The sequence below is a fragment of the Formica exsecta genome, unplaced genomic scaffold (genome assembly GCF_003651465.1).
Source record: "Formica exsecta isolate Colony F162 unplaced genomic scaffold, ASM365146v1 scaffold188, whole genome shotgun sequence".
NCBI classification, from domain to species: domain Eukaryota; kingdom Metazoa; phylum Arthropoda; class Insecta; order Hymenoptera; family Formicidae; genus Formica; species Formica exsecta.
In genome coordinates, this window is record NW_021849185.1 from 150,688 (window position 1) to 162,721 (window position 12,034).

Sequence of the window (12,034 nt, forward strand, 5' to 3'; positions counted from 1 at the left end):
AAAATATTTAATATTTAATATTAACAATAAAAATCAAACTCAGTTACAGTTGTCTTTTTCTCCTCTCTCTGTATGATTTCAACTTGTAGTTTCTAAAAACATTTACGAAATCTTAAACTTGTTGTCAGTGGTGTATAATTGACGAAACCTTTAAGATTCGATCTCGCTTGCAATCTAGAAATAATTATTTTATTCGCTATAAATTTAAAAAGAGTTGCAGCAAAATTACAGTTGCTTTTGGCGTTCAAAAGCACAGGGAAAGCTCGTATAGTGTCGCACGGTACACAATGTCATACGACGAGACACTACATTACGCCGTCATCCCGCGCGCATAATTTCGCCACCCCCGATGTAGCCCGAGTCAACGAAAGTGACGACGAAACGCCGGGACGTACCCGCGTGCGCATTATCGTGGAAGGCGCGGCAGAGCACGTTGGGCCGGAAGTGTCCGTAGGGTTAATTAAATTAATGTGCGCGACGCTGGTGCGCGATCCGTGCGTGCGTGTGCGCGTACACGCGTAAACACAGGCGTCCGTACACGGACGGCGCGCGTTCCTGACAGCGGCGTGATAAGTCTCCTCTCTTGATGCTCGCCCCAAGAATTCCACATAAAAGCCGGCGTACACGCGGCCATACATACATACATCCCTTTTAAACGCGCGAGGATAAAGACCGAGAGGAGATAGGAGGAGAAGAGGTAGGTACAAGAGAAAGGAAGAAAGAGAGAGAGAGGAGAAACAAGGAGAACGAGAGAACAAGGAGGACGAGACACAACGACGTGCCCCGCACTTAAGTAGAGCCGCCGTCTATTACCAGCGGGGGTTGAAAAGAGGAAAGAACGAAAGAGCGTGAAAGAGAGAAAGAGGGGGCCGATGAGGTTGAGACACGCACACAGAGAGAGAGAGAGAGAGAGAGAGAGAGAGAGAGAGAGAGAGAGAGAGAGAGAGAGAGAGCCGAGGGTTTTTCTTACACGATTTTCCACCCTCTGTATATAACGGTGTATGTCCACCACTGCACTGCCGCCGGCCACGTGGTGGTGGAGGGTTGGAGGCAGCCAACGCGAAGCGTGCACCACGCGCCATCCTACCCCCAGCCCCACGGAATCCGAGCCTTCCCACCCCCGTCGGGGATCATCCGGCGGGGGTGGAATGCCGCGACCACGCCTACGCTTCGGAATCACCTCTACCTCGTCGACGTCACGACTTATCACCCTCTCAGCGGCGTCGGCGGCGGTGGTGGTGGATTGCGGAGAAACGGTCGTGGAAGTGGCGGCCGAGGGAGAGGAAGGAGAGACGAAGGCGGCCGCGACGAAGAAGGGAAAAAAATAATGAAATGAACATCGGGAGGGAATCGCGGAATTATTATACGAGCACCGACGACGAAGGCGAGGGGATGGCGGCCCCCGGGGCCGCCGCGATTCGGTTAGCTTATATAAATTGGGGGCGGTCCGGTATAGGTATTTCTCTCCTTCGGCGAAAAAAAGGGAGTAACGTCGAGAAACGATTCGTTTCGTACGCGGGGCGCAGGATAATTATTCATTCGTCCAACGTGATGGACCTATGAGCGGCCGCAGCGATGGCGTTTTCCTTTTAAGTCTCTGCGATGAATAATCACGGTTCGATGCTTCATCCTCTATAAATCTTATATCTTTGTCTATTTAACTATCTCAATTAAATATATTTAATTTTCCAAAACTTTTCTAGGAAAGCTAATGCTAAACCAATATCTCGCGGAAATTTAATGATAATTATTAACAAAACTAATTTCTATCATGCAATAAATTTATTTTATTGTATAAATCTGTAAAAGGCTTAAAGAAATGACTTCTCTGTGCTCGTGCACTATATTAAAACGATATAAAGAACGATCAATGTAACTCGGCTCAATTACCTAATATAAATTGGGAGCGGTTTGAATGGCGGTACTCCTGTTACCTCGCAAAGGGAGAGGAGAAGCGAGAAATGATTTATTTCGCGCGGGGTAAAATAATTATGGTCTCTCTTTGGATGAAGTGACTTGAATGATAAAGGGAGTCCGCGTTTTTTCAAGCAGAATACCGTCTTTAATAATTCTGCAAACAAAACCCATTTTGTTTTATTATAAAGTCAAATATAAAATTAAAAATTATAATATAAGTTATAATTACATCTTTATGATTAATGCATTACATTATTGCTGCATTTATATTTTTCGCGAATAATTCTAATATGTCCCGTAATAATAAGCACGTTTCCATGCATAATTCCTTACAAGCCCACGCGAACGAAATAATCTCAACGATAAGTGTAAACGAGACAGGAAACTACGATCCTCTCGTCCTCCCTCATCCGTACTTTCGTCGCGATATTACCCTTATTTGCATCCTTGAACTTTCCTAGCGCCATACCTAAACTTCTTTGTCGTACTTGCCGAGCTAATGCTAATAAGGATACCGTCTGTTTAAAATTGATATTTAAGCGGTAAGTTGTACGAACAACGGAAACATTAATTGGGACTGATCTTTCCTCGAGAGCTAATTAACTAATACTGATTATTCTCTCTGATACTCTATCATCATAGTACATCAGAGTTATACTGATATATTACATTGTTGCAATCTATGTATAATAAAAAAAGCACATTTAACGTTATAACTATATAAAGAATAAAGCTTTCTAAAAATAAAATATATATATTTGATTTGAAAAACGTCCATCCAAAAGAATTTTTTTTAAAGATAAATAAACAAACTTGTATAACTCTTTTAGTTTAAAAAATTACTATTCTTCGATTATAATCTATAATTGTGTAGAAATTTTTTCCAGCAAAGTATTGGAGAATAATATTAAAACGTAATTATTATAGTGCATATGACACTCATTTGCTAAAGATTTCATTTACTGAGATTGAAGAATTTTCGGATTATTTCGCGAAAATGATATTCTTGTCTCGATCCGACAGAAATGACATAAAAGCGAAATCCGTTTCGCGCAGAGACAATAATCTGGATTTCCATTTATCACTCCGTTTACGGCATTCAGCAGCTTTCGCTGACGTGCACGAAACAAAGTCACGAAAAGTAAGCACTACGCGTCGGATAACAGGATAATCGTGTGGGGCGGCCGGGATAATAATATTATTCTGATAGGGGGCAGTTATGAGCACATGACGCCACGAACTTATGCGATGTCTCTTATCCCGTAACAATACATGTACACATTGGCATACACGGTGTCCCAGAACTGTTGCACTTCTCTTCAGACTCCGTCGAATTAATAAATTCTTTTTTTTTTATATAATTGCAAAAAATTTTAAACATTTTTATTTTATAGGAAATCAGCATCTTTCTTAATAATATTTTGATAATTAAAATTTAAATCAAATACTCATTGAAAGAAAATTCAATTCAAATTAGTTGAAGAATCAAACATTTGTTAGTTATTTTTCTACATTCTTGTACTTTGTACTATTGCTACGTTAATTTTTATAAACAATCATTTGTTTCTTTTTCAAACATTTCTGAACAAATTTTATTTAGATTCTCGAGTAACATTTTTTTTTTATTTTGCCGAATTTTCCAACTCAATGACTAAAGACTTTTCGATATTGGCGCGATCAGAATTCTACGTAATCTGATTTTTGGATATTGGTGGATGAAGTGCGATAGTTTTGATACACCCCATATATATGCAGAGCATTGTCGTTGCCGGCATGGCGAGCCGCGGGCCGAATGCAAGTGCTCGAGTTATATTATTCGCGTGCGCGTCGAACGCAACGAATCGTGCGTGAAATCGACTTTATTAGTTGCTTCGCCCCAATAACGCGCGCATTAAATACATATATCGCGTCGACACTCTTACGTGTCGCGCCGCGATCATTTCGATCGCATTGCTCCAAAACAGCCTTTGTATTTAATGCGCTTAATAAAGAGCTTACCGTCTTCGTCGCATGATAAATTGCTGAACAATGCGATTAATTATAAGATCGTTATCTGCTGAAAGGACAGTCAATTGAAAACTCTTCCGGTCTATAAATGTATCAATAAATTTTTCAGAAGTCAATATTAATGGCAATCTAAAGTTAAAATACATTTTCCAATCTGTATCTATTCTCTGGGATATTGCAATATAATTATTTCGAAGGAAGCATAGATTTAGATTTTTCTGTCACATTCGGAAAAAATATTTTATTAATATCTAATTCCATTTCAATAAGTTTAATAATAACAAAATGATAGAACTTGCTTGCAATAAATTATATTTGATTTTTAAAGCGCGAAGAAAACTTGTCTCTAAAAGAAGTTATAACGAAGACTCGAATTTTCAGTGCCATATTGGAGAGTGAACTCGCGTACTGTTTCCAAAAGTCATACAACAATGCGATTCTCTCGCGGTAACAAGCCGCAGAGAGGTACAAAGCCGTGAAAAACGTCGTCTCGCGTGCGAGAAAGACGTATCGAGTGAGTAAGTTATTATATAGGTGCTCTGGGTATATAAATTGTCACCTAACAGTCGCACGTAGGGGCCGTCGTCCTCGCTACGGGTTCGAGATTGCTTTGTTTGGTGTAAAGGGTCGCGCACGGGGGTGACGGTAGCGGAAAAGGAGAGTAGACGACGTAGAGGGATAATAAAGAAACGGGCGCAAGCGAGAGAGGGAGAAAAGGCTTGGCCCGGAAAAATCCGATATCTCGGATGAAATGAGAACTTCGACGCGATATCGATGTATATCATATACACGCTCGTATATACATTCTCGTTTGGAACCTGCGTCTCTTTTCGTCTTATATTTTATGTAGCATAGAGCTCGTTCTCCATTTCGAGTTTCGCTATAAAAGTATGTTACAGCTTTATGATTCACGTATGTTTAAACATTACTTTTGTATCTAAAATGCAAATATTTTTCTAATTTTTTTGCCGATTGTCGATTTTACCGTATTTTTTAAATATTTATAATATATTATAGAAAAAATAAATTAATAATTAAATTTAAAATATTTAATATTATATTATTTTCTAAAAAATAAATGTTAAATTAATCTTGAATTAAATTATATAAGTTGAATTGATTCCTCAATTTTCAACAAAAAAATATCTTAACGATATGAAGAAAACACTATTACCTTAGATATTTAAAGATAATTCTTGAGAGCAAAATAATACCAAAAGATTTTCAAATATGTATTTTCTTAGAGATTATTTCAATATTTTGCAATAAAAAAAGATCCAATTAAAAGTAATTTTTAAAATTATTTCGCAAAATTTTCCCAAAGTGAGAAATAAGCCAAGTAAAATTTTATATAGTTTTAGAGATGGCTGACTCTCTCTCTCTCTTTGCGATTAAAAAAATTCAAATATTCTATTATATTTCGAAGACTAGTAATATAACAGCGTTCACGGAACACGAAAGCCATTCGTGTTTATTCTCACGTTCGATACATATATTAGATATCCATGCGAGAGAAACGCGCTGTATTCGGTCACGTACATCGTTCACGGAAAAATGTAATAGTTGAAAAAAAGGGAGAGAGAGAGAGAGAGAGAGAGCAAAGCGGTGAGAAAGCTTCCTTTTTACTGGGCGCGCCGCTCGCGGATTGACGGAAAAAGGGTAAGAAAACAATTTACAGAGCGCTCGTGCCTGGCCTTCGAAACGGCGTTTGTCGCCCGTCGTCCTAGACACGTTCTCGCCGCTGTTTTCGCGTTCGCTTTTCGTGCTTTTAAAAAAGCTTCCACGCGCACGTCCACCGGCGTAATTCACGCTGTAAATCGACGTTGCGTCGCGCATGCATTCCGCACTCTCGGTAGTACAAGCGAGCATCTCGAAATCCGCGAGTCGGTTAGCAAACGAAAATAACGAAAAATATTTATTTTTTTTCTTTCGGCAAAACTATGTTCGTGGTCTGGCAAAAAAATAGTCAATTTTAAACGGAAACGTATATTATATATATATATATACGTATATATATAAACGTATATTATGTAGAAGTTGTATTTAATATATATATTTTTATTTAAATAATATAAATTATTATAAGCTAAAAAAATTATTTCTAAAATCTGACATTAACCTTTTACGATTAAGCCACAATGTATGCAGATAATAAAAATTGTTTCGAAAGATATTTGATATATATATACTAATTCTTTTAAAATCAAGTTAGATTTTGTTCGCGACGATATATCTGAGATAAATATATCTTTCAGATTCACTTAATTACGGCTCTCGCAGACGCATATGGCGGTACATCGCGCAACCGAGATGTCGTCGTCTCGTTTAACTTCGTACAAACGTTTGTAGCATGATATTCCTACCTTATTGTGGCGTAAAGGTTGTAACAAGGTTCCCGCGTCGCGGATCGTTTTGCCCGCCAGAGGTGCCTTTCCAGTTTCCGCTCGTCGGTGCTGCTCGCAAGGTGTGCGCGCACGTCTGTGTGAGCCTCGTGTGACACTTGAACCCTCGGCTCCACGCCTCCAAGGGTAAACGTGCGAACGCAGAGGAGGGAGAAAGAGAGAGGGAAGAGAGAGAGGGACAGACGAGAGAGAGTCGAAGGGTTCGTGTTAATTAATATCACGTCACCCGCGCGCGCTGCCCAACTAAAATTTGTCTCCGCCTCTGCTACGCCGAAATATTCCTACCCTCTCCCTCTTCTATCACCTCTTCCGCCATGTTCCGCTTGTTTCTTTAGCCCCCACTAGGTCCTAAAAGCAAAATTACACAATTTGTTTTGAATCATCGTCGCGATTAGAGATCGCTCGATACAAAAAAATGCCGTAAACAATGTATGTTTTCAAATAGAGAATTACCTACATAACAAAATATAATCAACTCTCGAATGTCAAAAAAAAGTTTCGTTTCAGATAGACATGCGAATGTAGAAAAATTAAAATACGTCTCGCGATTTTCGTTAGCGTTCGATATCGCGGCTTTCAAATGTGAATCTTTTTTTTTTTTTTGGGGGGGGGGGGGTTATCTAAGAAGCAAATATCTATAGGATTGCACTGAAACTCGCGATAAATTAAAAATTATGGTTTATGCGCTCGCTTCAATAATCGAGGATAATGATCAGGAGAGTGAATCGCGTAAATTCGCCTTAACATTCCCGCAAAAGCTCATACATCCGCTTGCATATGCATACGTGTAAATACGTACACATATATGGCAGCCGCGGGGCACAATTTCTACAGCTATTTCAGTATCGCTTTACATACTCGCAGAGAACGTTACGGTACATGCATCCGCAGAATCCATTCCGCGGATCCCGGCGAATTTATTTGTAGCGATGAAACGGAAAAAGCAATACTGAAAAAACGTATTTTTGTAGAGAATGCAATCCGATCCGGTTTACAGAAAAAATCCGCAACAATAATGGCGAGTTTGTTCCGTCAGTGATTAACCCCTCATGTCTGGCTTATATATTAAATGAAATAAAATTTCATTTATCATTCCCATTACTGTACGCTATCATTAAAATGCAATCTTGTATGCTCTTTTAGAACATTAATTTTTTCCGTACTTTGACAAAGTAACTTCCACGCTAAAGCGAAAAAACATTCGCGAATTTTTACCAGTTTAAAAGATTAAAAAATTTAAATTATATAGTCATATTTATAACGAAAATTTAAGATAAATTCTTTTTTCTCTCTCTTAATCTTAAGTTTTTACAGTGAATACGGTCCAGTGGTTTACAGTCACTCTTCGAAAACTGACTGACGCGTTCAACGGCTTTATCGGGCGGTCAGGCGGCAGGACACGATCGGGGATGGATCCTGCGGTTCATTCACAGCATCCGCGTTGACGCTTTGATCATTTGTTTCATGGCGGGCGATGAAAGCGGCCGATGAAGGCGATGACAGCTAATACGCCATGAGGGGTGCGGCAGTGTTTTCACGGCGGTGGTCGAATCGTCGAATTCGCTCCGACCTTTTTCCTCTTTTCCCTCTTTCTCTCTCTCTCTCTCTCTCTCTCTCTCTCTCGCGTTAAAACGAGCCACGACTTTAAATGACATTTCCCTCGGAGCGACAAAAACGGTCCAAGTGTCGAGGTGAAGCGTTGACACGTCGATATAAGCCAGGGCTTATAACGCAGTCGGGGATGGCGCTCGAATAAATTACGGGATCAGAAGAACCGACAGAATTTTCCGCATCAATGCGGATATTTGCGCGATAATACAGGTAATGTAGCCATAGATTTCAGGAAAGGTAAATATCTCGTGCAGAAAAAAATTCATTATCCATTTTACTAGACTTTGCGCTACACATACACTTTTCCCCTTAAAAACCATATTATATCTTGTAGTATTAATATAAAAATATGTGTAATTAACTTGTGTGATATTTATTATTAAATTATTATAAGAGAAAACAGACATATAGTCAACTTTTTTATATACAAAGCAAACTGCATTGTATCATAATTGGACGAATTTATTAACAAATCTGAATATAATTCTCTTTCTTTTAGAAAGGCATCCGTGTAAAATTACTAAAAATAAAATTTGTAAAAATTTACGCAGAATGGTAGAAAAACGCATTCAGCTATAGGGGTTTTCGGAATTCGTGAAAAATTTACTTTGTTCTATTTTATTTTCTTTTTTTGAATTGATCTTGCAAAAACAGTCCGCACAAAATTTGAATACTGCTGCTAGCTTGCCAAGATTATGACAAGTAAATTTCAGGACGGATTTATGTACACGCGAGCGCCACGTGGATCAGGATTTCGAAAGGAGCTTATACATTCGCCGAGAGAGCGAATGAGCAGAGAGAGAATCGTAGAATCAAATATCCGCCGTACTTTCACGGTACGCTTCCCTAATCTGTATTGCGTATGGCAGCGATGCCGAGATATTAGGGGCAGTTATCGCAACGTATTGCTCCTAATCGTTCTCCACCCCGAAGGGAGCGGCGGCCGCGGACGAAGGGTGGGCCGCGCGCTGGACGAAGACGGAAAATCGGGAAAGAGAGACGGTTCGAGAGGATGAGAGACAGAGAAGAGTTATACCGAAGGGGGGAATATCCCGCGAAAGGGAGAAAAAGAGAGAAAGGGCGTAGTGACTCGATGTAAGGGAGGAAGAGAGAGAGAGAGAGAGACTCGCGAAAGAGAGCGAGCGCGAATGCGAGAAAGACAGAGAAAGAGAGGAAGCGAAAGAGAACGATCAGGGAACACAGCGTGCACTGGTGCTTTTGACAGGCCGATGAATTGAATAATCGCAAGTCGAGTCGAGTCGAGGGGGTCCGCCAAATCTCAGTCCCCAATACGTCGGTATATGGATGTAGACGCCCGTACCCGGCCGCGAATGTGTGTACACGTTTTCGCGTGCGCGTCCAAAAGTATATATACGCGATATATAAATATATTGCGGGGGAGGGAGAGAGAGATTTTACATCGCTCGCAGATTATGAGCTTTGTGGAAATAAGCACGCCGGCGATATTATCGACGATATACAAATGTTCGAAACGTTCTCCTCCCCTTACTCAAGTCCGATTTTATTGAAAAAGATCTTATTTCAGGAATAAAAATGTTGTTTGGCCATACACGCCAATTACCCAGATTCTTATGGATTATATACATCTATAAAAGCATGCTTGAGAAATTTTTGTATGAGAGAGAAAAACTGCGGTTGTCCTTTTTTATTAAACTTATTAAAGACTTGCGATCGAGAAACAGATTCACACACAACGCATGATACAGAATCCAGCACGATACTATACATATGCACATACATACATACATATATATATATATAATGATTCACCCTGCAGTATTTCGCCCTACCGCATGCACGTTCGTGACACCTACGCGATGCGTTTGATATTCGTAGGTAAACACATCGAATAAGCAAATGCCCGTAATATTATTAATTCGAGTGGCGCGCAACTCTCGGCGGCGGAGGATCCGCGCGCGCGGGGAATTACGCGCTTCGACAGTTCGTAAGCCTCGAGCGGCGCCTGGCCCGCACGTGGCCTTTCCACTTCTCTTGTACCGGCGCGCCGGTTCTGTTTTCAACGTGTGTGCCCAGCGGGAGACGCCTCGATCCCGTAACACGCGGCGCTCCATTTCTTCTTGGGAATGCGTAAAGAGACACGCGCGCGCGATTACGAGAGGGGGACGCGTACTCTTTGATACCTACCTGTTCAAAGAAATCTTATAGCCGATAATTTTCAATACAGAGAGAGAGAGAGAAAGAGAGAGACAGCTAAATTTTGCAAACGTGAAATTCAAACCTTCCAATATATATTGGCACATTCTCTTTATATAAATATATATATAAAATAATATACAATATTAATAAAAGCTTGTAATCGTTCAGCAATAAAGAAATTTCAAAAAATTACAATGTAAAATAAAAAAAAATAAAATTTTATCATACCGAATTTTACCAGAAGAGCCTCTATTAAAACATATCTTTTAACACCTTTCCTAAAAATTGCACTAGAGGATTGACATAACATTAGAAGGGAATTAGATATAAAATGTTTCGTCGCTGTGGGAGAAATTAATGACATTCGTGCCGGCACTGCGTTCATATAAAAAATCGCGTACGTGGCATGGCCTTACGATCGGAATCGTAGCTTAAACGCGGCGCACAAACACGCGCGTGCGATAGCAGGCAGCGTCGTCTCGTGAAAGGCAATACGTTACAAGGCAAGTCAGAGAGACCTATCTACCTTTCCCGGTAGGTATAGGTTTAGGTATAAACCGGCTTCCGCTATGCGCGCATGGGTAGCCCGGATAGGGTATATACCCCGGAGAATGAGAATGGGCGGAAACCAGTCAGAGGGAAAGAGCTAGGCGAGCTAGCGAGCCGAGTCGAGTTGAGCGTCTGGTGCGTTTGACGTTGATACCGCGATAAGATGAAAGAGCCTCGAAGCTTATATCCGAACCTATATGACTGTATTGTTGCGCACGTCTAAGCATGCACGTAATGCCGTGCCGATACAACGCTGATACATCTTAGACGTGCTGGCGTTTGCCCGCTATATCGGAAACGTATAACACGCGGGGGAGAACACATGCGAAGGGGCACCGCCGCACAAAGAGAAACGATCGGATCGTAACCAGACGCCAGGGCGTAATTAGGGAATAATATCGGAGGCTGAACGCCGTCGAGGTGTATTGCCTCCGAGATTTCGTTTTCTCGATAAATCCTAGGAAATATCTCTCGCGAATATAGCTAATCTTCAAAGTCGGTTAATCGATGGAGAAGTCTCGACTATTGGGTTTGATTATATAAAGAAGGACTTTATACAAAATATGGATGATTTTACTCTCAACATTTTTTAATTATTTCGTCGGAGAGAATTTCTCTTTTACAAAATTTATTTATTCTTTTTAAATAATAATATTAAAATTACTTAGAAAAACTGTTTAAAAAAATTTACAAATTTTACAAGCTAGAAATTTTCTGTAAAAACTAAAGTTTAAAATTTATAAAAGAGAAATCTTTTTAAAAAAATTTACATATATAATTATATCAAGCCCGATACGACCCGTCAGATGCTAACGTATTGTAAAGTACTCAAAACATGTTATAAAATATTTATTGCAATACCTATGTTACTCTCCGCAACTGAACAAGTTTCGAACTTCTGTTAAAAAAGGTTGATAACTAACTGAGCAAATCTCTCCGCATTCTTTTATGTGTGATGTCAAGTTTAGCCCCCACTCTAATGGTCGGCGACCTCGAGCGACAGAGACATAAATAGTATTTGTTTACAATGACGGCTCACAAGATCGCAGGTATGTTGATGCCTAATAATTTGTATCCCCTCCTTGACTCTATTAGTAAAATTTATGATTTACTTTCTTAAACAAAGAAAAAAAAATTGTTGCTTGATAAAAACATAAGAAGATAATGGGAAGATTATTAAATAATAATGTAATAAAATCTATTAAAAATATTAAATAATAAAGTAAAATTAAAAATATATTAACATATATTAAAATATTATTAAAATAAATATATAAATATAAAATGTGTGTATGTCACATGTCAAACGCCAACTTCCAAGCTGTCAGATATCGTTCTACGTTTACTGTCGTTATTCTGTTGAATCACGA

General features: G+C 39.6%; 1 protein-coding gene across 1 annotated transcript in view; it reads right to left on the minus strand.

Annotated features, from left to right (window-relative positions):
* The window catches only part of LOC115233742, a 51,511-nt gene extending 39,842 nt beyond the window's left edge, over nucleotides 1–11,669 (minus strand). The window contains exons 1-2 of the transcript XR_003883833.1: nucleotides 11,526–11,669; nucleotides 6,288–6,674 (exon numbers count right to left, since the gene is read on the minus strand). The gene's annotated coding sequence lies outside the window, so the exon portion shown is untranslated. The remainder of the gene's footprint in view (nucleotides 1–6,287; nucleotides 6,675–11,525) is intronic.
* Between the last annotated feature and the right edge of the window lie 365 nt (nucleotides 11,670–12,034).